Below are 27,325 nucleotides of genomic sequence, written 5' to 3' on the forward strand. Positions count from 1 at the left end.
CAACATAATTTGTTGTATTTCCGTGGTTAATAAACATAATGGTTTTACTATATGTAATGAGAATTTTAAAATTTGTTTTTATTCCTACATAGTGACTTCTGTAAAAAACAGTAGTTATGCCCAAGTCTCAAAATAAATTAGCTGAATAGTATATAGTTTGAAATAGCTTAAAATAGCTGAGAAAAGAAGAGAAATGAAAGGCAAAGGAGAAAAAGAAAGATATATCCATCTGAATGTAGAGTTCCAAAGAATAGGAAGGAGAGATAAGAAAGCCTTCCTCAGCAATCAATGCAAAGGAATAGAGGAAAACAACAGAATGGGAAGGGCTAGAGATCTCTTCAAGAAAATTAGAGATACCAAGGGAACATTTTATGCAAAGATGGGCACCATAAAGGACAGAAATGGTATGGACCTAACAGAAGCAGAAGATAATAAGAAGAGGTGGCAAGAATACACAGTAGAACTATACAAAAAAAGGTCTTCATGACCCAGGTAACCATGATGGTGTGATTACTCACGTACAATCAGGCATCCTGGAGTGTGAAGTCAAGTGGGCCTTAGGAAGCATCACTATGAACAAAGCTTGTGGAGGTGATGGACTTCCAGCTGAGCTATTTCATATCCTGACAGATGATGCTGTGAAAGTGCTGCAGTCAATATGCCAGCAAATTTGGAAAACTCAGCAATGGCCACAGGACTGGAAAAGGTCAATTTTCATTCAAATCCCAAAGAAAGGCAATGTCAAAGAATGTTCAGACTACCGCACAGTTGCACTCATCTCACACGCTAGCAAAAGTAATACTCAAAATTCTCCAAGCCAGGCTTCAACAGTATGTGAACCATGAACTTCCAGATGTTCAAGCTGGATTAAGAAGAGGTAATGGAACAGAGATCAAATTGCCAACATCTGATAGATTGTAGAAAAAGCAAGAGAATTCCAGAAAAACATCTGCTTCATTGACTACGCTAAAGCCTTTGACTTTGTGGATCACAATAAACTGGAAAATTCTTCAAGAGATGGGAATACCAGACCACCTGATCTGCCTCCTGAAAAATCTGTATCCAGGTCAAGAAGCAACTGTTAGAACTGGACATGCAGCAAGGACTGGTTCACAATTGGAAAAGGAGTGCGTCATGGCTGTATATTGTCACCCTGCTTATTTAACTTATATGCAGAGTATATCATGCAAAATGCTGGGCTGGATGAAGCACAAGCTGGAATCAAGACTGCCAAGAGAAATATCCGTAGCTTCAGATATGCAGATGACACCACCCTTATGGCAAAAAGCAAAGAGCAACTAAAGAGCCTCTTGATGAAAGTAAGAGGAGAGTGAAAAAGTTGGCTTAAAACTCAACATTAAAAAAATTAAGATCATGGCATCCGGTCCCATCACTGCATGACAAATAAATGGGGAAACAATGCAAACAGTGACAGACTTTATTTTGGGGGTGCTCCAAAGTCACTGCAGATGGTGACTGTGGCCATGAAGTTAAAAGATGCTTGCTTCTTGGAAGAAAAGCTATGACCTACCTAGACAGCATATTAAAAAGCTTTGTTAACAAAGGTCTCTCTTGTCACAGCTGTGATTTTTCCAGTAGTCTTTTATGGATGTGAGAGTTGGACCATAAAGAAAGCTGAGCACTGAGGAATTGATGCTTTGAACTCTGATGTTGGATAAGACTCTTGAGAGACCCTTGGACTGCAAGGAGATCCAACCAGTCCATCCTAAAAGAAATCAATTCTGAATATTCATTGGAAGGACTTATAATGAAGCTGAAGGTCCAATACTTTGGCCACCTGATGTGAAGAACTGACTCATTAGAAAAGACCTTGATACTGAGAAAGAGTGAAGACAGAAGGAGAAGGCATCGGCAGAGGATGAAATGATTGGATGGCATTACTGACTTGATGGACAGGAGTTTGAGCAAGCTCTGGGAGTTGGTGATGTACAGGGAAGCCTGGCATGCTGCAGTCCATGGGGTCTCAAAGAGTCGGACACATCTGAGCAACTGAACAGAACTGACATAGTGTCAAAAGTCTTCAGCTTTATCACTAGAAATTCTCAATTATTAAATTAGTTACTACTTGTGAGACTTATTTTTGATTAGTTTTTTGTGTTCTATTATTCAGGTAAGTCAATTCAAACTCTTTCATATTTAAATTAATTCTACTTCTTTATTCTCTAATTCTAATATTGAATTTTAAACTCTCTAAATTAAGCTTGATTTAGATAAAATAGTTTTAAATTATTAACTTAAAAAGGTAAAAGTAGTTCAGAAGAATACATGCCATAATCAAAAAATTGGAAGTTAAATGAAAGAGCATACAATGAAATGAACATTTTATAATATTCTTATTATCTAAGCCAGGCAAAGGTTGGCAGCTTTATTTCAGTTAGATGTCAATGGACCTGTCCAGTATACAGATGTCTGTCTGCTTACCACCCATCACTCATCAGCAGTGAATGAAGGGAAACTAGTGAAGATTGTCAGCAGTATCTCTCATCTCATCTCCTGCCATCATGTAATCATAAAGTTGGATGGCATATAGTGGCAGTACCTGAAAGGATGATGGTTCTAAAAGTGAGTTAGAGAGTTTTGTTTTTTTTGCCAGTTGTAGATTTTTTAAACTATAGTGGGTGCAAATTTTTCTGATAGCTGGTACAGATAAAATGTACTAGGAATTTCAGTGGAAAAGTATTCTGAAATGAAAATAGACAGAAGTGATTTTGTTCTGTTAATTTTGAAGGTGTCTTTCAGTAAGATCACATTTATTCCACGTTTTGCATGCCAGTGAAAATAGCTTCATCTTTATTTTGAATAGGTTGCTAATCCTTAGAATACATATGTATTTAGTCAGTGATTCCTTTGGTAGAAGTCAGTAACATGATAAATCTTTATTATGTAACATTTCAGTTGATATAAGTGAGCAGTATTTTTTAGAGTTTTATTTTTTAAAGCCAAAAGTTAAGCCAAATGTTAATCTTTAGCACATATAGTGTCCAGAAATTGTTCAAGTGCCAGTTTAAGGAATCATGTAGCAGCAACCAAGGAATCTCATATATATTAACCTAGCTTCTTAACAAATAAGTGTAGTTTAGTTTTTGTTGCTAAATGATTTTAAGACAATCTACATTTTACTTTTAGGATTGTTCTGTAATTATGATGCAGTAAAATGTTAGAAAATAGAGTGGTTGCTTAAAATGAACATGCAGCAAAAAGGATTCAAGAGTGGTTTTTTGTAAAATTCTCTATCGTTAGCACAATTTGGCCTGTGGTTCCTCTCATTTAGGGGAAGGCTGTAATGCCTAAAAGTTGCCAGGACTTCATTTAGCTAGTGCTGATTATAGCCAGACACTTAGTTGGTTGATTCCCCCAGCCTTCTCTGAGTCTAAAGAGGAGCAGGTGGTATAGGGAATGAGGTAGAAGTGGGTGGTAGAAGAGACTTTTACACAGTAACTTATTGTTTAATTTATTGTGTCAGATGGGTTTAGCAGACTTTTAGATTAAGTCTTTAAAGCTTTAAGTAAGGATCTCTGGAGAGTCTTTAAGAGCCTTTCAGAGGATCTGTGAGGTCAAACATATTTTTAGCATAGTTCTAGGATGTTACTTGCTTTTTTCACTGTGTTGATACTTGTACTGTAAAAGCAATTGAAAGTAAAATAGCTGGTTCCTTAGCACAACTCAAGGTGTTGACATCAGACTGTTCTAGCGTTCACTGTGATCTTCACTAAATAAAGTGAAACACAACCACCCAGTTGACTTAATATCACTTACTTGAAGTTACAGAAATTAGTTTTATTAAATCTAGTCTTTTATTAAATAATTGCCTTTTTAATATTTTGTGTGGCAAAATGGGAAGCACAGGTATTTCTGTTGCATAACAAAGAATGATGATAAGTACTGGGATCCAGTTCTTCTAGAAGTAATGAATTGCTCTTATCAGCTAAAGGTTGTAGGAGTCTTGGAACATTATAAACCCTCAGTCCAATGATTTTTCACTTAGGCTGGTGATTCCTTCCTTTTCATTGAAAGTCGAGGAGGAAGCACAGGCTGGAATCAAGATTGCCAGGAGAAATATCAATAACCTCAGATATGCAGATGACACTGCCCTTATGGCAGAAAGTGAAGAAGAACTAAAGAGCCTCTTGATGAAGGTGAAAGAGGAGAGTATAAAGGTTGGCTTAAAGCTCAACATTCAGAAAACTAAGATCATGGCATCCAGTCCCATCACTTCATGGCAAATAGATGGGGAAACAGTGAAAACAGTGGCTGACATTATTTCTCTGGGCTCCAAAATCACTGCAGATGGTGATTGCAGCCATGAAATTAAAAGATGCTTACTCCTTGGAAGGAAAGTTATGACCAGCCTAGACAGCATATTGAAAAGCAGAGACATTACTTTGTCAACAAAGGTCCATCTAGTCAAGGCTATGGTTTTTCCATTGGTCATGTATGGATGTGAGAGTTGGACTATAAAGAGGGCTGCTGCTGCTTTGTTGCTTCAGTTGTGTCTGACTCTGTGCAACCCCATAGATGGCAGCCCACCAGGCTCCGCCTTCCTTGGGATTCTCCAAGCAGGAACACTGGAGTGGGTTGCCATTTCCTTCTCCAATATATGACAGTGAAAAGTGAAAGTGAAGTAGCTCAGTCATGTCCGACTCTTCGCATCCCATGGACTGCAGCCTACCAGGCTCCTCCATCCATGGGATTTTCCAGGCAAGAGTACTGGAGTGGGTTGCCATTGCCTTCTCCAAAAGAGGGCTGAGTGCTGAAGAATTGATGCTTTTGAACTATGGTGTTGGAGAAGACTCTTGAGAGTCCCTGGGACTGCAAGGAGATCCAACCAGTCCATCCTAAAGGAGATCAGCCCTGAATATTCATTGGAAGGATTGATGTTGAAGCTGAAACTCCAATACTTTGGCTACCTGATGCGAAGAGCTGACTGATTTGAAAAGACCCTGATGCTGGGAAGGATTGAGGGCAGGAGGAGAAGGGGACGACAGAGGATGAGATGGTTGGATGGCATCACCGATTCAATGGACATGGGTTTGGGTGAATTCCAGGAGTTGGTAATGGACAGGGAAGCCTGGTGTGCTGCGGTTCATGGGGTCGCAAAGAGTCAGATACGACTGGGTGACTGAACTGGCTGATTCATGTAAGAATCTGATGAAATCTATGTACCCTCTTTTATCACATGACCCACACGTATGTACTCAAACACTTACAGGGTCACATAAGCACACTGTCACTCAAAGTTGTGAACAATTCAGGAGCTTGTGATTGGTCTCCTAGAGCACATTCATGGATTTCTAGTTAAAATTCTGTTATGGGTTCAATTTTGTCCCTTACAAATTTATGCATTGAAGTCCTAATCCCCTTTACCTAAGAGCATGCCCTTATTTGGAAATAAGGTTAATGCAGGTGTAATTGGTTAAGATGAGGCCATACTAGAATAAGGCCAACCTGTAATCCAGTATGATTTGTGTCCTTATAAAAAGGGAAAATTTGGACACACATGTGTATGGGGGAGTACCACGTGAAGATGAAGGTAGAGATTTGTAAGCCAAGGAATTACTAATGATTGCCACGAAATTACCAGAAGCTAAGAAAAGCAGAACAGATTTTCCCCTAATAGTCTTCAGGAGGAACCAAACATGCTGATGTCTTGATTTCAAATTTCTACTTTCCACAACTGAGAAGACAATAAATTTTCTGTTGGATAAGCCACCAGGTTTGTGGTACTTTTGTTTCAATGGACCTAGCAAATCAATTTAGATCTCTTTGCCAGGATTAAAGTTTCACACCACCTTTTGAACACTGGCCAGAGTAATTTCCATGGGAAACTAAGCTTTAGCTTTGGGATATCTTATACTGTACTTGCTTGATACTTTTTCAGTATCAGAGAATTCAAAACTTTTTTCTGCTTATAGAAAATTAAAAGAATATAAAATAGTGATTCAGTTTGATTTAGCAAACTGTTTTCAATTAATTCACTACAGTGTATTGGGCAGAAAAAAACTTAGGATCCAAATGATCTAGATTTCCATTCTTACTCTGTGAACTTGGTAAATCATTTAACTTTTCTAGACTTTAGTCATTTAACTTTTCTAGACTTTGTTCTTTTAAAATGATAAGTTGAAGTTGAGCCTTTCTAACTCTAAAAGGTAGTGACTCCTATCTGACTTGATGACTTATTTATTAGGATAGTATTTTAACTTTAAAATTGACATAGTATGTTTTAATATTTTGTTATTGTATAGTTAGGCATGTGTTTCATGCTTGTAGGAGTATGTTTTGTAGAATGTGACTTGGTTAAAATTTTTACTCTTAAAAAAATATTATAATAGATAGAAAAAGACTATTATAATTCAGGCTGTGTCAAAGGCTGTCACCTTCCCTCAAGAGCTATCTTTTATCATGTCAGACTATGTCTGAATACTTACTGAACTCGATTTAGAGCATTGGTTCCCAGCTTTTTCTTATTATACCATGAATTGAACACTAATGAAGTTTGTGTTCCTGAAGCCTAAAGAGAAAATCAGATATGGTAGTTAGTACTGTTTAACTGTTAAGCAGTTTCCTCTGCTATCATGCTTTTATTCATTCATTAGAAGTCCAAACATGGAAAGGTTGAGGGCACTACATAATTTGTGGGACCAAGGGCAAAGTGAAAGTTTGGGTCCCTTTGTTCAAAAAGAATGAAAAAAAAGCCACTAAAGGCAGTAAAATATATAGTTTTTTCTTCCATATCTTTCCTTTGACTTGTCATAGGGTTTTAAATTTTTTCATTTAATGTCATTTTAAGAAAATAAAAATAAAAAATTTAAATCATTATCATACATTTTACCATTCATTTTTAATATTTGCACGATGCCCATTTAAATGAAAATAAAAGAGTATTTAACTTATTTGTGGAAGCACTGAAATTATACAATTATATTTTATAACTTGTTCTTGCATGTGTAGTTTTTACCAAAACAGTAGAAACACAAAACTAACTCAGTTGTTTTTATTTCTTGATACATGCATATTGGCTTACTGATGAATAGAAAGCAATGGCATCCCACTCCAGTACTTTTGCCTGGAAAGTCCCATGGACAGAGGAGCCTGGTGGGCTGCAGTCCATGGGGTCTGTCGGACACGACTGAGCGACTTCACTTTCACTTTTCACTTTCATGCATTGGAGAAAGAAATGGCAACTCACTCCAGTGTTCTTGCCTGGAGAATCCCAGGGACGGGGAAGCCTGGTGGGCTGCCGTCTCTGGGGTCGCACAGAGTCGGACACGACTGAAGCGACTTAGCAGCAGCAGTAGCAGCAGTAAGAGAAAATAGAAATTATTAACTTTTTTTTGTCATCATATTCTGCATAAGTGGTTGCCTAAAATGGAGAACTAATAGGAGTAAGAAAGGATATGATAGTGCTCTTTGGTTGTTCATGTTTCATAGAACACCATCACCTTCTGAGTTCCAAGCAAACTGTGGCCTCTTGAGCGCCCTCTTCTCCAAATAAAAATTGTTAGAGTAGTCTTTGTGCTCTGTGGCTGGGGAAGAGACTTTTATTTTTCTGAGGATCCTTGCTAGTCCTTTTTGGTAGATAATTGTCAGAAGGACCCCAGGTTGTAACCAGTTAGTTAAGGAAATTGATATTAACCTTTTGCATAGAATTAAATTGTTTAATAGGAATTGAAGAACCAGAATACAAGTCCTGTTTTCTGGGACATGAGCATAGTTTCATGAGTGTGGAATATGTTTGTCAAATTAAAATTTCTCTCTACATGAAGTTAATTAATCCATTATAATTTGAACCTGATTTTAATGAAAACCAAACAAAATTGAACATCAATGAGTAAGTAAATCTCTGTGCCAGAGATTCGGAGACTTTTTGGGTCATGGTGTCATACAAACTTGTCATACAAAAACATACAAGTTTGTCATACAAACTTGAAGTTAGACGTGGTATTAGAGGCTGTGACTTGGTAATTCAACTGTTTTGACTTTATCACCAGTGTGTGCTGGTTCATACACAGGGGCAGCAACAGTGTTCTAATAAATTTCCAGCTGTGGTGATGCTGTAATTGGTATTGGTAGTGGCTGAGGTCTGGGATTGTCTATCTGAGCAGGACCTGTGCAGACATCATTCTCCATGCTAATATTTGTTCTGTCCATTTGTGGCACCTTGCGTAAATATTGGTGTGATCCATCTAGTTCAGGTACTTCTCCTTAATAGTACTGTGTTCACATTGTATTCTGCATATATATTATACCTAGGAGTTACACAGCTAATGTTTTGAAGAGGTCCTCTGGGGAGGGAGTGGCACCATGCAGTGGTGCTTATGGGCTCTCAGTTCCCTAACTAGGGTTTGAACCTGGTCCATGACAGTGAAAACCCAGTGAAAATCCTAACCACGGGCCATCAGGGAACTCCCTTAAAGAGGTTTTTATTTTTTTTTAAAGAGGTTTTTAAACTCAGAATTTCATAAGAAAAATAGAATTCACTGAGGGAAAATAAATCGGTTATCTAAAAATAATGCATAACTCTTGACTATAGTTATGTGGCATGATGAATAAAATGCTAAAAGATGTAATGCCAGGTCTTGGTGTCCAAAAGTCTGGATTGTGTTGTATAAAATACTCTCTAAAAAATGTTTTTTAAAAGCTTTGTAATTTTACGTTATAAAATAATTCCATATGTTCTTTTTCTCATAGAAATCATATATCTATGGGTGCTTCTTACTTCTAACTATCAAATATCCATCCATCTGCACTGGTCAGTTAAATTGCTTCTCATAACAGATTGATCTTGACAAATTTGTTGTTTGTTTTTTTTTTTATCATTGGATGTTAATTGTACTGGCACAGTGGTATATAAATCTAGGGAAGAAACAAATCAGTGATATAGGAGAGTTAGTGGGTCTTCCCCAAAGCTTTCATTTAGTTAAATAAATAAATGTATGTGATGCACTTAGCACTGTGCCTGGCACAGAGGATGTGGGCAGCAAGTGTTTTTAAAATAAATAAAAATTTAGATTCTTGTAAGCATTAGTAGTAATTATATTAGGGACTCTAATCAGTCTTCTATCTTTTAGATTTGAAAGAAGCAGGAAATAGGGCGTCGGACCTAAAAGGAAACAGGAAGTCTACCCATGTTTTTATTTCACATTCCACTTGAAGTATCTGCGAAACACAGGGTAAAGCATCAGACAATAGTTGTATATGGAATTTTTTTTTTTTCTTTTTATCTATCACTTTATCTACTTTGTTTTATATTTTTATTTTAGAATACGGGGGATGGAGCATTCTGTGTCTGGATGCCTGGAATGTCTTGAATTGATTCATTAATATCAGGAACATTATGTTTTTTTTTTGTCAAGGAGATAAGTTTTCTTTCCTTTCCCATTCATTAGTCAAAGGAACAAAGTATTCTTAAATCCTCATGCAAGCAGGTATGTGATTCAAAAAACAAATCATTTAGATCAAACAGGATGTGGAAAGAACTCAAAAAGATATGTAAGTAATAACCTAATTGTATTATAAATGAGTAATATATAATCATAGTGAGGGAGGTTAGAGAGGAAAAGAATAAGCTTAAGTTACTTTGAAAAACCATAAAGTTAAAGACAAAAAATATTATACCCAGATACTGTATTGTTGGGTTTTTTCTACTTTAATATATACTTGTATTGGACAAATAAGTAGAAATATTATCAGTAAATCAGACATAATAAAGCTCTACCTGGGTGGACATGTGATACTTTATATATAACTTCTCTTGTATCTGTACTGGAATACACTTACAAGTGTCTTTGCACTGCCCCTATCATTTTAGGATGGCTTAAATTAAAGCTTTTGGAAAAACCGTGCTTTGATATGGTATCTGCACAGCAGGAGAGTAATCTTCCCAGTATAAGATATTAAAAGACATCTTTTTGGTGTTGGTTCTCATAAATCTTGGTGTCCTTCCAATATGTTACTGATTTTACAGTTTATAGCACTGTTTGGTGTGAGAGTCATTGTAGATACTGAATTCTGAGTTTACTTCATTTTCTGGTTTATCCTTGTTTACATAGGCTGTTTTCAGTTTGACTTGAAGTCTTAGGTTGAGGCTGAGGGTATCATATGTTTGCAAACAGAATAGTATTGTAGGGAAGAAAAGGCCATTTTCTCTACCTTTTGTGTCTTGACTAGGGCTCTGTTAAAAAAGACTGATTAACAGCAGAAAGGCATACACATTTATTATTTTTAAAAATTAAAACAATTTTTTGGTGTTGTACACGACATAGGAGCTTTCACCAGGAAATGAGGCCCTAAGAAGCAGATAAGCCTGGGCATTCTTTTTTTTCAAAGATGTCTTCTAGGTGTTTTTTTTTAATTTTAATTTTTAAAAATTATTGAAATATAACATATTTACAGGAGACTGGGAAGATAAGGAACAAAGTTACATATAGTTTCACTATATATTACAATTTTTTTAAAGTAGATAAATTAAGATTTTTAGTTGGAGTTTCAGTATCAAATTCTCAAAAATTAATAGAATGAATATATAGAGAAGTAGAAGAGCTTGAGCAGCCTTACACTAGGTTTGATGAAGCGTGGGGAATTGTGAGAAATGTGATAGGACAATGGGATACGAGCTATGAAGGTAGTAAACTAGGGGGAAACAGAGTAAGACCTCTGGCTTTGAGTCAAGGATGCTCTTTTTTCCTCCAGGTATAGGGGTGACACCTCTCATCTAGAGGTTTTTTGACCTGCTTCAGAAGAGATGGGGGAGATCAGAAAGCCCTTCCTGCATCTGTTGTTAGTCAGATTCCTTCAGCTTAATATATTCAATATACAAAGGTACCATATTTTAGAGTGGTGTTTTGAACCCCATCAGTATCACAAATACTCTTTATATTTATGATCAAGAACTTAGAACTATACTCTTTTCACTTTGGAGTACACGTCCAGAGATCAATCATTAGAGTATAGCTATTATTCTATAATTTATATATTACTAACTTAATGTTATATATACTAAAATTGTCCTATGATATATTTCTGTCTACTATCTTTGTCTTTAGATGAAGTTTGTCAGAGCCTGCCTGGGTGTACAAATGATAGTTTTCTGAATATTCTCCATAGTGGGCCAATGTATTTTACATGCTAAAATTTTTTTTCAGTGTCTGTGGAAATGAACTACAGCATACTGCAGGCTCCCGCATTACTTATTAACCTCATTTTAAAATGGATAATTTACAACAGTGCTACTGTCCTATTGGCTTTGTGCCAAATGGAATGGATTTTCTGCCCTTATTTTAAGTCTTATAAAGAAAATATCCGTTATATTTCTGAGGAGCTTTGCCAAGATCAACAATTATCACTTTGAATTTTAGTAGTATTTTATAGTATTCAAAGTGTTCTCGCATATTTCCTCATTTGCTAGAGGTTATATCAGTACTTTTTCTATGGTGGGAATATTAGTCCAGTCTGTCATCACTTATTAAGGTATGTTTTGTCATAATTTGAAGATGTAACTTGTATGTGTCACCAATAATTCTCAATAAAAATACAGGCAAGAAGTGTTTTTTAAATTTTATAATCAGGAGATAATAAATCTTGAAGGAAAACTAGAGTTTATATAAGCACTAACCACACTATTTAAAATTTTTTTTCTCGAACTTACTTTTCTTCTACCTATGATGGATCCAGTGTCTTCTGTAATTACTCTTTCATGGGTAGTTCTAGGATTATGTAATTGAAGCATGAAGAAGACTATTTTTTACATGTGTATTTATCATTTGCCTCTATGTGTAAGTATAGGACAGTTGATCCTCATTATTTGTAGTGATTTATTTGCAGATTCATCTACTCATTAAAATTTGTAAGCCCTCAAATGGATACTTGTGGCACTTTCGTGGTCACTTGTGGACATACGCAGAACTGTGAAAAATTTGAGTCATCTGATGTGAATGTTCCCACTTGAGGTCAAACAAGGCAATGCACTGCCTTGTTTCAGTTCTTAAATTATAAACAAATGTCCTTTCCATGGTCTGTTTATTTGCCACATTTTCTCATTTTCGTTGATGATTTCACTGCTTAAAATGGCCTGCAGATGTAGTACTGTGAGTTTGTCTGGTGTTCCTAAATGCAAGAAGACTTTTCTCCTTGTGGAGAAAATACTAGATAAACTTCATTCAGACATTAGTTGTAGTGCTGTTGGTCATGAGTTCAGTGTTAATGTAGCCACAATATATATTAAAAAAGGTTTAATATATATTAGATAAGGTTTATTAAGCAGAGACATACAGACACAGAACAGTATTATATATTTGGTTGATGAAAATGTTGTGACCAGAGGCTTTAGGAATCTAACCCTGATTTTCTTCCAGTTCATTATTTTCTAATTCAGTGTTTGCAGCAACTTTATAGAACATATAAGAATCAATTCTCTGTGTATGTGTGTTATTATGATACCTGTGTTCTGTATTATAAATTACATATATTATTAGTGATATTACATATTTTATATATTATTAATTATATATGTGTTATATGTGTTCTGCTCTCACCAAATCCTACAAAAGCATCCATACTCTTATGAATGAAAAAAATGTGTTTAGACACAATATAATAGCCAAAATTCATGGTCTGGCTCCAAATTCTGTTTTTTTTTTAGATTCTTACTGTCTGCTTTGCCTAAGAAATATCATATAAAAAACTGTGATTGTTAGATTCCAGGAATAGTGAGTTTTCCCCTCACATCTTTCTATTTGATAATTAAATTGCCTTGATTTTAAGGTAAAATTGAATATCATGTACTGTTTTGTTTTAAATTTTAAATACCTTTTTCTTTAGTGATTGATTTATTTAAATGAATATTCTAATTAGGATAACTTTTTCTAGGTAATTTTTGTTGCTTCTCTTCTGGGCTTTTTAAGTACAGCCTAGAGTAGAAAATGGGAAACATTAGAGTTTCAGTTTCTGTAAGTAAGATCTTACATATTTAGTGTATCTAATGTTTTCAGAAGAAAACAGTATCTTGTTGATTCTTAGGCTTTTCACTACTATTTGTTTTCCAAAAAGCACAGTGAGACATTAGAAAACAATTTATTATATAAATAAAAGAAGGGAATGATATGCATTTACTTCAAAAGGAATCAGAATATTTCTATTAACAATGCTTACTTATCCCTTTTCTTTTTCTCTCAGAGGTAGAATTGGTTAATTAATTGCCTAGTGCTGCTTATTGCTTACCATAAACAGAGGAATTAGGATGTCTCTAAAATAAGAGACTAAGAAAAAATAGAAGACTTACCATAGACAATAATGAAAAGGTCTAACCTCTATTTGAGATACACATATCCTAAGAAATATTGAGCAATTGCAAAATTAAGCTTAAAGAGAGTATTTTTACTAAATAATATAGCACAGTTAATGAAATTAATTTATACACAAACTTAGTGAATTTTATTGATTAGTCTTACATATCCAGAAACTCCTTTCTAATGTTGCTTCTAATTAAGTATTCTGGGTTTAAGTTGAAGGATGGGACCTGCAGGATTTCCTGTGCAGTGGTAAAGAATCTGCCTTCCAGTGCAAGAGACGCAAGAGATGCGGGTTCAGTCCCTTGGTTGGGAAGATCTCATGGAAAAGGAAATTGCAATCCACTCCGGTATTCTTTCCTGGCAGGCTACAGTCCAGAGGGTGGCAAAGAGTTGGATACAACTGAGTTGTGCGTGTACACATACCCACCCACCCACACACAGATACACTCGGGGCCTCTGGTATTCCTGAATGCGCATTTGTAACCCTACATCCTGCCTGGAATATGAAAACATTTATAGGAGAGTGAAAGAGTCGTAATGACAAAGTTTAGTTATTTTTTTAATATATGAGATCCAATATAGAAGAAAAAATTAGCATTTCATTAAAAAAAAAGTTGCGTTTTTCTTTTAAAATCAGGCAGTGGTATATTTACAGACATAGTTATGTATCACTGAAGGGTTTCTCCCCCAGAATTCTAAGTCTGTATAATTACTACTCTTAACATTTTCTATAGTATATAGTAGTAAAACTATTTAAAAAAATTTTTTAATGTGCTTAAGGGAGGGGAGTTTAGAAATTTAGAGGCAATAAGGGTGAGTATCACTAGAGGTCAGCCACAGAGAAGAAATGTCCCCTTTTTGCCACTGTCTCTCCCTAAGAAAAGAGACAGTTCCGCTAAGTTATAGATATTGGGAAAGCAGCAGTAGGAGCACCTGTTGATTTTTTGCATGTTGGGTGGGGTGAGGAAGAAAACTCAAGAATTTGAAAAGTGACTGTATAGTGAATAACATGTATTGTCATTTTATTTTTTAAAAAATATTTATTTATTTATATGTTTATTTATTTGACTACACTGGGTCTTAGTTGAGGCATATGGATCTTTAGTTGAGGCTTCTGAGATCTAGTTCCCTGACCTGGGATCTAACTCAGCCCTCTGCTATTGGAAGCTTGGAGTCTTAGCCACTGGACAGCCAGGGAAGTCTTACGCTCACTTCAAAAAGCAGAAAATATCACTGTTAGTGAAGGTGTTTCTTACTTCATAGTTTGATATGTGACTTCTGTTCCAAAAACAACATTGACAGGTATAATATTAGAAGATAACATGCGTAAGCTCAAAAACAAGTGTAACATCTCTGTGGAGTAGAAGAGCAAAGTGTTGTGAATAGCCAAGCTCTGGGATTGGAAGTTGGCAGTGATGAGTATGAAATAGGTTCCCTTAGGGCTGCTGCTGCTGCTGCTAAGTTGCATCAGTAGTGTCCGACTCTGTGCGACCCCATAGACGGCAGCCCACCAGGCTCTCCCGACCCTGGGATTCTCCAGGCAAGAACACTGGAGTGGGTTGCCATTTCCTTCTCCAATGCATGAAAGTGAATAGTGAAAGTGAAGTTGCTCAGTCATGTCCGACTCTTAGCACCCCCATGGACTGCAGCCTACCAAGCTCCTCCGTCCATGGGATTTTCCAGGCAAGAGTACTGGAATCGGGTGCCATCGCCTTCTCCATCCTTTAGGGTTAGCAGGTTCCAAAAGTAACCATGTGACAACATCAGAACTAGGCTTGTCTTGATCCCAGGTGTTCTCTCGTGAAAGGAGGCAAAACAAGTAGCTTCTTCTCAGTGTTAAAATTTTTTAAATTTTTTCGTTAACTGTGGACCTAAGGAGCACCAGAATGAAGACTTTCACCTTTATGGCCAGATCTTAGCCAAGGTCTCTCTGATCTGTGACTGGATGTGCAGCATCCCCTTTATATTTGCAGGGTTGTAGTTTCAAAATGACATTATAGTTTTGGACTACAAGCAAAGTATAGATATTTGGGGGAAAATACCTGAAAGTCTCCTAGAGATGAAATGGTGAGAGGGAGTTGGGAGAGAGAGAGAGGACAGACAAGAAGTCTGAGGCTGCAAACTTAAATTTCAAAACATCTGAGGAATAAAACCTAAGATTGAGGAAGGTCATTAGAAATGAACTAGAAGTGACACTTATATGTGGAAAAATCTGTGTGTGAAAAAGCTTGAAGAAAATCTGTTATCTTTTTGACTGTGGTCTGGAAAAGGATTTCTTTAAAAAGGTATAAAAAACAATAAAGGAAAATTAATAAATGTAATTACATTAAATTAAAAATTCTAGGGAACTTCCCTGGAAGTCCATTGGTTAAGACTCTGCTTCCAGTTCAGGGGGTGTTGGTTCAATCCCTAGTTGGGGAACTAAGATCCTTCATGCCATATGGCATGGCCAAAAAATTAAAAACAAAAAAAATTCTGTGACTTCCCTAATTGTCCAGTGGTTAGAATCCACCTGCCACTGCAGGGGACATGGGTTCAGTCCCTGGTCCAGGAAGATCTCACATGCCCACAAAACAACAAAGTCTGTACACTACCTACTGAATGAAGTTCATATGCCCTAGAGCCTGTGGTTACAAGAGAAGCCACTGCTTTGAGAAGCCTGTGCACCTCAACTAGAGAGTAGCCCTCATTACTGCAACTAGAGAAAGCCTTTGGCACAGCAGGTAAGACCCAGAGTAGCCAAAGATTAAAAAAAAAAAATAAAAACTTAGTTAAAAATTGTTTATTTCTGTACAACTGGAGATATCACAAAAGTGAAAAAAGCAACCTCAGGTTGAGAAAGATATTTGTGAAATATATAATCAAATAAGGATTATTATCTAAAATAAGAAAAACATTAAAAAAGTAGTTCAAAAGGAAAATGAGAAAGGATTTGCATTCACAAAATAGGGAACCTAGATGGCTAATCGGAGAAGGCAATGGCAACCCACTCCAATACTCTTGCCTGGAAAATCCCATGGATGGAGGAGCCTGGTAGGCTGCAGTCCATGGGGTCACTAAGAGTTGGACACGACTGAGCGACTTCACTTTCACTTTTCACTTTCGTGCATTGGAGAAGGCAATGGCAATCCACTCCAGTGTTCTTGCCTGGAGAATCCCGGGGACAGAGGAGCCTAGTGGGCTGCCGTCTATGGGGTCACACAGAGTCGGACACGACTGAAGCGACTTAGCAGCAGCAGCAGCAGATGGCTAATAAGCTTCTGAAAAGCCACAGGATTAATCAAGGAAATGCCAGAAAGAAGATAAAAAAAAAATTCTGGAGACTCTGACATTAACAATTCAAGTAAGTGGCTGGAAGTAATATATTACTTAGGCTCTGAGTTAGAATGTGTTGTTTAAGGCAATGGAGATTTTGGGATTATTACTACATATAATCAAGTTTATTTTGGTAAAAAGAGGCAGTAAAATGGCTTTGGGACTAGGAAGAAGGGGAGACTTTAAAGTATATGTCCTGGTATACCTTTATATTACTCTGTGCATGTATTATATATTAAAGTATAAAAAAAATAAAAAATAAAGTATAAAATTACTCTGGTATCATGTAGAGACTAGATGAGGAACTAGTAAGGAGTCTGTCAAAGTTGTTTCAGCAGGAGATGATGACAGCCAAAACTAGGATGGTGCGTTGGGTACAGATTAACATAGATAGATGGAGTCAGAGCTATTTTGAGGTCGCGTTCACTGCGCTTTGTGATGAATTGGACGTTATGTATTTCTGCAGTGGAAGTTTTACAGTGAGCATATAATACATTTATGGGCCCAAAATAAAGTGATTAAGTAAAAAATAAAGAAGTAGACCTATAACAAGCTTTAAGTAAAAACTAAAGAAGTAGGCCTATATCAAGCTTTCACTATAACATAACATCAAAATGAAGTTATGTTGACTAAAATAAAAAATGCACTATATGAGAGTTGTATTTCTGTTTTATTTGGGATCTTACTGAGGACTATTCCCAGGTGGCTCAGATGGTAAAGAATCTGCATGGAATGCAGGAGACCTGGGTTCAATCCCTTGTCGAAGGATTCCCCTGGAGAAGTGCATGGCCACCCACTTCAGTATTCTTACTTGGAGAATTCCATAGACAGAGGAGCCTGGCGGTCGCAGAGTTGATTGACACAACTGAATGACTAACACTTCCACTTTCACTGGGGACTATAGCCTGGTAGGCAGTGTCTAACATAGGACTGAGGAGCTGTTCAAAAGAGGTGGAGGGTGATATCAGTGATTTTGGAGAAAGGGTACATGCTATCCAGAACACATCTCAGTAGAAGGTTGCTACTGGTCACGAGGAACACATATCTCAGTTAATGATTTTAGTGATTTTTCTAAGAAGGAGAAGAAGGAACATTTGGGTTCATAAAATTTTCTCCTGGAAGTATTCTGGAGGCCTGTTCTACTAGTTTTCCCAGAGCACAGAATGCCTCATTCCAGTCTCCTTCAGAGCTCCTTTCAAAGTGTGTTTGTTGAATGTCAGTGACTGCAGTGACTTAGTGATTTAATTTTTGTAGAACCAGATGGCAAGTGACATTCTTTAGTTGGCAGTTATTAAGTAAAAAAAGAAGTAGGCCTATATTATAATAAGATTCCATTATATTCTGAGCCTTAAAACTTTCTCAGTTCTGTATTATTGTCTGTCAGGTAGTTTGATTTCTTTATTCGTTTGGACCTTTATTTCTGTTCTCATAGCACTTTTCTGTGAAGAATTTTATTCGCCCCCCCCCCACCCCCCCACCCCGCCCCGCATCACTGTAAGAAATAACCTTTTACTGTTTCACCCACCTTCTGTCTATTCCTGCTACAGTTTCTCCATATTTTGAGCAGTCTGATCTTGCGCAAGTGTAATTGCAGTGCAGTTTTTTTACACACACACCAACTGTAGTGGACTCTTATCTGTAAGCCAGTGTTTTATAGAACAGAGTATAACCCTCCACCTTACTGACCTTACCTTTTCCTGTAACTCCTTCCCTAAGACACACAGACATCCCCGCACACACCCCCACACACATCCACACCTCCCTTCTCTACACCCCCCCACCCACACACACACCCTTTCTCTCCCCCTCCCTCCCTCCATCCTCTGCCTTTTCCTATAACTCCTTCCCTAAGACACAAACACACACACACACCCTCCTCCCTCCTCTCATCCCTCTTGTCCTCTCTTCTCCCCCTTCTATCACATACATATACTTGCTGTCTGTAGTTCATAGTTTATCAGAACTTAATGATTTATATTCAGTTCAGTTCAGTCGCTCAATCGTGTCTGACTCTTTGCGACCTCATGGACTGCAGCATGCCAGGCCTCCCTGTCCATACCAATTCCTGGAGCCTACTCAAACTTATGTCCGTTGTGTCGGTGATGCCATCCAACCGTCTTATCCTCTGTCATCTCCTTCTCCTCCCATCTTCAATCTTTCCCAGCATCAGGGTCTTTTCCAGTGAGTCAGTTCTTTGCATCAAGTGGCCAAAGTATGGGAGCTTCAGCTTCAGCATCAGTCCTTCCAATGAATATTCAGGACTGATTTCCTTTAGGATGGACTGGTTGGATCTCCTTGCAGTCCAAGGGACTCTCAAGAGTCTTCTTCAACACCACACTTCAAAAGCATTGATTCTTCGGTGCTCAGCTCTCTTTATAGTCCAACTCTCACATCCATACATGACTACTGGAAAAAGCATAGCTTTGACTAGGTGGACTTTTGTTGTCCACCAAAGTAATGTCTCTGCTTTTTAATATGCTGTCTAGGTTGGTCATAGCTTTTCTTCCAGGGAGCAAGCATCTTTTAATTTCATGGCTGCAGTCACCATTTGCAGTGATTTTGGAGCCCCCAAAAATAAAGTCTCTCACTGTTTCTATTGCTTCCCTATCTATTCGCCATGAAATGCTCCTATTTCTCTGCTTCTATTCTTATTGTTTTTGAATGCCACTGTGCCTCTTGATATCTTACTGAATTATTTTGAGTCTATCACATATCCATCATCATTCCTCATGCCTCTAGCTAGAAGTTTTTGCATGTGTCTGTACCATTCTGTTTACTTCTGTCATGGCACTTTTCCGTGCAAAACTGTTCTTCCTTTATTTCCTGGATAAGTTACTGACACCACTATTTACCCTGTTGCCCAGGCCACATATTACAGGGGTTATCTTTGGTTCTTGATTATTCTCTCAGTTTCCATGTCCATTTCCACCAGAGCATCCATTTAGACACCAAGGTAATTGTATCATTTCTAAGGAAATAACTGACATTATCTAGAAACAACTGTAGCATATACAATGTAGAGAAATTATTTTCTTAGCTCTTTGAGGGATTTTTCTTATTTCTACTATACAGGTGAGGGAACCAGGTTCAATGAGGCTAGGGTTAGATGTTAACATTTTTATGTGACTTCAAGGCCTATGCTAGTTTTATTTGGCCCTATAAATATTTCTCTAATCTATTCTCTTTATTTCTCTCTGTTACTGCTTTTATCATTTTTTCTCTTAATTATTGTAGTAGCTTTTTTAAAATACATTTTCATTGTGGTTTATCACACAATATTGAATATATGCAATAGCTTTCTAACTGGTACAATGCCTCTCTTCTCTCCCTCCTTCAATCTCTTTTTCATACTCTGCCAGAGTGCTTCTCTAAAATACAAATCTGTTCATTTTATTCCCCTGCTTAAAATTCTTCAGTTGTTCCCTGTGGCCCACAAAATGAAGTTCAAACTCCTTATCGTGGAACATCCATCATCTGGTTCCTGCTTACATTTTCAGCATCATTTCCTACTACTCTCCCTCCCCAGTCTGCATTCCAGCAACACTGTACTGTTAATGGTTACTGGAACTTAACATGTTCTCATCAAGATTTTGCTTTTGGAATTTTCCCCTTGTATGCAATTTCCTTCTCTCCTGGTCTGCCGTGTAAATCCTTACTTTTCTTTCACAGTTCAGTTCAAGCTACAGTTCTGTGATGTGGACATTTAACAATATTCCTTGGCTTTCCCTGGAAGAATGAGGCAGTGTTAGGATTATCTGCATCCTTTTTTTTTTTTTTTTTGCTTTCAGTAGCGCATTCAGCATATTGTACTCTGTTTCTCCCACCTATTAGACAGTGGCATCCCTAAAGGCAGAATTATTATCCCCTTTAAGACAAACTTACAGGTATTTCCCATTAAAAAATGTACATATTCACCTCTACAAAATTTCACAGACTTTAGATTTAGGACCCCTGTAACAGAGATTGAGAATAAAGCTTAGTTTGTTAAGAAACAGTGTTTAATTATAGTGGTTGTGGTAGAGCTGAAGATGGTAAGCAACTCCTTGAGGGAAGAACAAAGATGCTCTTTGTGATGATTTTCTTCTGATTGGGGCCATGGCTTAGGTCCTAAGGTTTTGTGTTTTAGGACCCAGACCAACCCTAAATTAATGTCTTGACATTTTTAGTTGTTGATGTTTAATTTTTTTTTCCTGTTAGTATTGATTGTCAAATTTTTAGAAAAGGCTGAGTTTGTTATTTTCTAAGGAAAAGATAAGATAGAGATAAGATATTACAAAAGGGAGGAAGAATATAATTTAAGGGAAATTATTGACAAGTGAACTTAATGTTTCCAAAATTGATAACTGGTTGCATTTGTTTACAGGAACTTTTGTAAATGTGGTTACACACAGCTTATATCTACAGTCATAGACAACAGATATGTATAAGTTAATTGAAAGAAATATTAATTCTAGGGAATATCCTCTCATATGCACGGGCATGTGCATTATTATTGTATGTGTGTAGGGAATAGAAGATAACTGTCCACACCCTCACCTGCCCTACCAAGTTCTTTAAAAATGAGCACAAAGATGGGAGTCGACTTTAATTTGATTAAAAAAACGTGCAGCCACCTGCTGAAAAAGCGTAAGTGCAGAATCGGTTGCAGTTAACCAAGTAATGGGTTGGGAACAGTCAGAATCCATGCTTTACTACCGTGTTTTCCTTCAAAAGGATACAGTTTTCCTGCACTGTACCTGTTGCGGTTTGGAGAATTTTGTCTTCTGAGCTTTTGAGTTATCTGTGACTTGCATTATAGTGCATTGTCCATAGTAAAAGTATTGCTTCATGAATTTTTTGTTTAACTTGTATGTGTATGTATGTGTGTACTAGGGCATATGGCTCAAAAAAAGCATTTCTTACACTGTTATAAGTTAACTATGTAAAATGACACATCATTTTTTAATAGTGTTAGTAAATTGGCTATTTTCATGAAAAATTTTATCTTAAAATACAGAAATTTCATTTGGTTCTTGGCATTGTCATTTGCAACAGTGCATGCCCTATTTTTTGAATTAGCTCTGAAAACATCCAGGTAGATCATTGATCAAAGATGTTACATATAGTTTGAAATTTTGCTTTTTCTATGGGAAATTTGTTTGGTTCTTTCCAAGTAATATTTTGTGATTCTAGCTTATTTAAGGTCCTGTTCCTAGAAAATGATGTATTCTTTTTTTTTTTTTACAGTTTTTTCAGTTGTACTTAAAATAACCTCAGCCCAAATTGGCTATTTCAAACTTGGCAGTTTTGCAAGAAACATGACTATAGAATTCTTTACTAAGTCTTTGCAAAATATTTTGTCTTACTGGAGGAATTGTCCTTTACTCAGCTTGTGTTTTCTTATTTTCATATTTTCTCATATTATCCAAATGGGAAATTTTTCTTTTTAGTAAATTAGCATCTCTTTGGAGAAGGCAATGGCACCCCACTCCAGTACTCTTGCCTGGAAGATCCCATGGACGGAGGAGCCTGGTAGGCTGCAGTCCATGGGGTCGCTAGGAGTCAGACACGACTGAGCGACTTTACTTTCACCTTTCACTTTCATGCATTGGAGAAGGAAATGGCAACCCACTCCAATGTTCTTGCCTGGAGACTCCCAGGGACGGGGGAGCCTGGTGGGCTGCCGTCTATGGGGTCACACAGAGTTGGACACGACTGAAGTGACTAAGCAGCAGCAGCAGCAGCAGCAGCATCTCTTTGGGAGCTTCTCTCAAAAGCCTTATGTTTACCTCTCAGGAATTTCAACTGATTGTTTATATCTTTGCTTCTTCTATTTTCAGTTGTTGCAAATAAATTTTCACTTACTGTATACTGTTTAACAGATGTCATTTTATTCATATCTAATATTTTCTGTAGCAGCGTATAAGTTGTTCAGTTGTCAGCACAAGCAATTTTAGAGCATTTTTATCATCCCTCCCCCTCCAAAAAAGGTTCTGTGCCCATTAACAATAATTCTTCATTCATTCCTTCCCCCAGCCCTTGGCAACCACTGAATCTACTTTCTTGTCTCTAAGAAATTGCCTGTTCTGGACATTTCATGTAAATGGTATCATAAAATATATGACCTTTTCTGTCTGGTTTCTTTCAGTTAGTATTGTCTTTTTAAGGTACATCCATGTTGTAACAGGTATCAATAATTCTTTTGTTTTTGTTCCCTAATATTCCATTATGGATATATCATATTTTGTTTATCCATTCATCAGCTGATGGACATTTAGGGTTGTTTACAGTTTTTGACTGTATGGATCACAACAAACTGTGGAAAATTCTGAAAGATATGGGAACACTAGACCACTTGACCTGCCTCCTGAGAAATCTGTACGCAGGTCAGGAAGCAATAGTTAGAACTAGATGTCCAGAACATTTGGAACATTGGTTCCAAATTGGGAAAGGAGTACGTCAAGGCCGTATATTGTCACCCTGTTTATTTAACTTACGTGCAGAGTACATCATGAGAAACGCTGGGCTGGATGAAGCACAAACTGGAATCAAGATTGCTAGGAGAAATATCAGTAACCTCAGATATGCAGATGACACCACCCTTACGGCAGAAAGTGAAGAACTAAAGAGCCTCTTGATAAAAGTGAAAGAGGAGAGTGAAAAAGTTGGCTTAGGGCTCAACATTCAGAAAACTAAGATCATGGCATCCAGTCCCATCACTTCATGGCAAATAGATGGGGAAGCAATGGAAACTGACAGACTATTTTTGGGGGCTCCGAAATCACTGCAAATGGTGACTGCAGCCATGAAGTTAAAAGGTGCTTACTTCTTGGAGGAAAAGTTATGACCAACCTAGACAGCATATTAAAAAGCAGAGACATAACTTTGCCAACAAAGGTCCGTTCTGTCAAATCTATGGTTTTTCCAGTAGTCTGTGGATATGAGAGTTGGACTATAAAGAAAGCTGAGCACAGAAGGATTGATGCTTTTGAACTGTGGTGCTGGAGAAGACTCTTCAGAGTCCCTTGGACTGCAAGGAGATCCAACCAGTTCATCCTAAAGGAAATCAGTCCTAAAGATTCGTTGGAAAGACTGATGCCGAAGCTGAAGCTCCCATACTTTGGCCACTTGATGCGAAGAACTGACTCCTTGGAAAAGACCCTGATGCTGGGAAGGATTGAGGGCAGGAGGAGAAGCGTACGACAGAGGATGAGATGATTGGATGGCATCACCGACTCAATGGAGATGAGTTCGAGTAAACTCTGGAAGTTGGTGATGGACAGGGAGGCCTGGCATGCTTTTGTCCATGGGATCACAAAGAGTCGGACATGACTGAGCAACTGAACTGAACTGAGACATTTATGAAACATAATTTGAATTTTTGGGGATCATTCTTTTATTGTGTTTTCACTTTCTGGATGTTGTATTTTGAAGCATTAAAGCCTTTAATTTTGATGAAGTTCAAATTACCTGGTTTTTCCTTTTGTTACTGTGCTTTTTTGGTGTCAGTTAAGAAACTGTTGTTTAATCCAAGGTCACAAGCAAAATATGTTTTCTTCTAAGAGTTTTATGGTTTTAGCTCTCGTATTTAGACGCTGTGGTTTGAGTTAATTTTTGAATGTGGTGTGATGTCAAAGGATCCCATTTCATTCCTGGAAATGGGAAAGGAAGGAAAAGTTTCCCTCTGATTGAAGTTGTCTTGGTACCCCTTGGTTAAAAATCTATTAACCATACATGTAAGGATTTATTTCTGAAATCTCAGTTCTGTTTCCTTAATATGTATGTCTGTCTTTATGCCAGTACCATGCTGTGTTGATTAGTGTCACTTTGGTAGTGAGTTTTGAAACCAGGAAATGTGAGCCCTTCAACTATGGTATTTTTAAGATTGTTTTGGCTGTTTTGAGTCTTTTGCATTTCCGTATGATTTTAGAAGCAGCTTATCATTTCTGCAGAAAGAGGTTGGTATTTGATAAGGATTACATTGAGTATATATCAATAGACCAATTTGGGGAGTATTAGCATGTTATCTGCTGGGAAAGAATGAATGCAGGAGGAGAAGGGGACGACAGAGGATGAGATGGTTGGATGGCATCACCAACTCAATGGACATGAGTTTGGGTAAACTCTGGGAGCTGGTGATGGACAGGGTGGCCTGGTGTGCAGCGGTCCATGGGGTCGCAAAGAGTCAGACATGACTGAGCGACTAAAAAGAACCAAGCATTTTATCACTATTAAGCATGACAATCCATGCGTTGGACATCAATGATTTTTGATGACTTTTTTTTTTTTTTTTGGATGACTTGGAAGAGTTTATTTCTAAGCACTCTTTTCTGTTCTCTTGGTGTATGTATCTGTTTTTATGCCAGTATCCTACCATTTTACTTACTGTAGCTTTATAGTGTATTGTAATCAGGAAATACAAGGCTTCTAAGCTCTGTTCTTTCTTTGGAATGTTATGGTTATTCAGGATTCTTTGAGATTCCATATGATTACTTCATTTTAAAAATATTATCCCAAAATCCATTGTATGGCTGAATCACATTTTGTTTATCCATTTATCAGTTGATAAAGATTTGGGTTGCTTCCAAGTTTGTTTTTCTTCTGGCTAATGCTGCTATGAATATTTGTGTACAAGTTTTTATGTGATATATATTTTCAATTCTCTTGGTACATACCTAGGAGAGTTTTGAGCCTCTGCCAGATTGTTTCTCAAAGCGGCTGCTGCATTTTATAGTCCCGTGAGCAATATATGAGAATTCCATTGTATCTACATTCTACTTAGCCAGCAGTGCTTTTCTTATTAAGCTTTTTATTTTATATTGGAGTATAGCTGATTAACAGTGTTGTGATAGGCCAACACTTATTGTTTGTTGTTTTCATTATAGCCATCCTAGTACATGCCATTGTAATTTTCTGGATGTTTCACATAGAAAGGTTTTTTTGAGATTGGTGCAAGAAAGTATGATTTTGTGCTTATTTGTATTTCCAAATAGATAATTCTACTGTTGTTATATCTCTGCCCAGAAGATCTGTTGCCTTGTAATATACTTAGAGCAGGGCTTTTCTGCCTTGGCATTATTGACATCTTGTGCTGGATGATTTTTTGTGTGTGTGTGAGGAAGTATTGTGAATTTTAAAATTTCTGGCAGGACTCTTGTCCTCTGTTGCAGATACCAGTGGTACCATCATCTACAGTTGTGACAACTAAAATTGCCTCTTAATAGTGCCATAAGTCACCTGGAGGAAAATTGCCCCTGATTGAGAACTTTACTGCCTTAGAGAAAGAAAGAAAATATTATTCTTTGTTCATATCCTTTTTTTTTTTTTGTCAGTGTGGATTTTGCTGTTTTTGTCATTCACAACATTTAATTTTGCTCAGCAGAATTTTAATCTTTCAAATAGGAAAAATGGATTGTTGCCTAAAAACTTGCTAGATAATTCTTGGGAAAGTTTTTCCTCAGTGAGTTTGAAGTTAGATTTGTAGGATAAAGTATCTTCATTTTTTTTCCTTAGAATTATTTTCGAAGTAAAGATTTTGCTCGTGAAGAAATTCTTAGAATTACTTAACCCTAGATACTGAGCTACATGAGACATTAAGGAAGGTTTAAGTCAGCATATTTTTTGATGTTTAGAATGAAACCTAGAGAAATTACATAGTTTGTTTCAAGTACCATCGTAACCTGACTGATGACAGAAATGAGATCAAAAGACATGCGATGTTTTGTTGGTAGGGGGTGAAGGTGTACTTCTTTGTTTTTTGAGTTTTGTTCTGTTTGTTTTTTAGTGGAGATGGTAAATTATTTGATATATGGAGATGGAAGGATCAGTTGCCTTTGGGTAAAAGTTAATTTATAGTCTCACTTCATATCATACCTCCAAAATAGATGATAGATGGAATATAGTGATAAACAGTTAAAAAACAATTTTGTAAAAAAAAGCGAGACAATGAGAGAATAAAAAGTCAACACTTTAGGGCACTTAGTGATGGATTCATGTCATTTATGTGTCTGTCCAAACCCTCACATGTAGAAGAGGGAGCCCTAGGGTAACTATAGGGTTTGGATGATGATGATGAGTCCTTGTAGTCTCATCAGTTGTAACAAATGCAGCAGTTTTCTTGAGGATGCTGATAATAGGGGAGGCGTGTGTGGGAACAGAGGTCATATGGAAACCTCTATACCTTCCTCTCAATTTTGCTTTCAACTTCTAAAGCTGATCTTAAAAAAAAAAAACAAGCTAATCAATTTTTTTTTTTAAGTTAAAGACATATCTTTGGAAGGAAAAGGCTTTTCTGTATTTAGTGTGATGGAAAAATAAACTAAAAATAAAATCTTGATAGATTGAAAAAGTAAAAGTTGGGCCTCTTTGCTTTTTGACAAAACAAAACTTCTGTGCTCTATTATATCATTAGGAAGTTCTGTTCTTTTGGTTCCCAGTTTAGTACTTTCTCTATAACTCCATGTTTTATTGAAGTAATAAACTCTCTCAGACCAATTTAATTTGTTCTGGAATAGATCATATTATGAAAAATATACTTGTGTGTATAAATAAGTGGTTTGGTAGAAATTTTTATATGAATGAAGAACTGGTTACAGTAAAAGCTTAGGACTTTTAAGAATTTATCTTAGATACCTGGGCACATGGATATATGTATACTTAAGTATTCATGTGGCTATTGTAGATACACTTATTATTATATAATGGCATTTGATCCAGTAGCATGT

The 27,325-nt window shown here is 36.9% G+C and overlaps 1 protein-coding gene across 2 annotated transcripts in view; it reads left to right on the forward strand.

The window, feature by feature from the left end:
- The window catches only part of BMPR2 (bone morphogenetic protein receptor type 2), a 156,643-nt gene that overhangs the window by 36,439 nt on the left and 92,879 nt on the right, over positions 1–27,325 (forward strand). The gene's annotated exons all lie outside the window — the stretch shown is intronic.

Source organism: Bubalus kerabau, chromosome 3, assembly GCF_029407905.1.
Source record: "Bubalus kerabau isolate K-KA32 ecotype Philippines breed swamp buffalo chromosome 3, PCC_UOA_SB_1v2, whole genome shotgun sequence".
In the NCBI taxonomy this organism is placed as follows: Eukaryota; Metazoa; Chordata; class Mammalia; order Artiodactyla; family Bovidae; genus Bubalus; species Bubalus kerabau.